Here is a 1258-nt window from a genome sequence, read left to right as displayed (position 1 = left end):
ACACGAGATGAGGCAGGATAAAGAGGGATAATCCCCCTCGATCCCAAATCATTGAGGCCAACTTCTAGCCATAGAATAATGGCGCGAATCTGTGATATTTAATTTCATTATAAATATACAGGTCAAGCCGATTTTTTTTCCAGACAGTGCATAATCAGGAATAGGCAGAATGAGGCCTCGGTGTCGTACGGTTATTCTTTTCCACCAATTTTTCCACACCATCTTGAAAGAAAATTAAAATAATGTTGCCTTTATTATGTTTTATTATCTTTAAAGATGCAGTTGTTGACTGAATCCTAGATATTGAAATAAAATTACTTACAACTGCGTAAAATGTAAATAATGTATTATAAAGTATAACATTGATTATTTCTGTATTATGTGGATCAGATTGCATCGAGTTCAGTGCAAGGATATTTAAGAAATATACAATACATTTTTAAATTTCTCCTTGATCGAAATTTTTATTCGATTAAACAAAAATTTAAACTTGTACTATTTATATTTCTTAAATTTCAGTCTATTAAATTCAATCGCTGACCTTTTTTTTAAAGCGAATCGAAACCTTTCAGAATGTCAGAGACAACAGGTCTGTTCCGAACCGTTCGAAATGTTTGGCCAGCTAAGTTCTAAATGTGTCTTCAGTGAATATATCGCAATAATTAGTTGGAGCACATTTCGAACCGATCGGAACCAATTCCTGACTCCTGTTGGAACACAGCCAGGGTTGCCACTAGGTCGACACGAAATTACTGACGAAACTTGATTGCATTCCTGACATTTCCTGGCAAAACTTAATTATATTATTACTTGCAATTCCTGGCAATTTAATAGTTTAATCTATTATTTTGGTGATTATTACCTTTGTCTTAACCGTCGTATCCCGTCAGTGTATAAATAGCTATCACTATCACTCTGTAACCTGTAATATTAAACATTAAACAAGGATCGCTGCCGAGTGCCAAGTGTGACAAAATATAATAGTAAAGAAGCATGATACATCGTCATCTAGCGGTGATATCGTGAATCGAAATTCTTAAAACTGATTAAAGTAATCTCTGTGCTCTGTGATGCTTATTTATGATCTTTTAATAACAAATGCAATAATGCAAATGTTGGGGGTTATTTGCAAATCGACATCCCTGAAAATGTTGCTCCCCTGGCAAATTTCTGACGTTAAGTCAATCCTGGCAAATTTACTGGCAGGACTCTTTATTCCTGGCAAATGCCAGTAATTACTGGCAAAACGGCAACCCTG

Source organism: Anoplophora glabripennis, unplaced genomic scaffold (genome assembly GCF_000390285.2).
Source record: "Anoplophora glabripennis isolate ALB-LARVAE unplaced genomic scaffold, Agla_2.0 scaffold628, whole genome shotgun sequence".
In the NCBI taxonomy this organism is placed as follows: Eukaryota; Metazoa; Arthropoda; class Insecta; order Coleoptera; family Cerambycidae; genus Anoplophora; species Anoplophora glabripennis.
The sequence above is the reverse complement of the archived record's forward strand: the minus strand, read 5'-3'. Positions refer to the sequence as shown.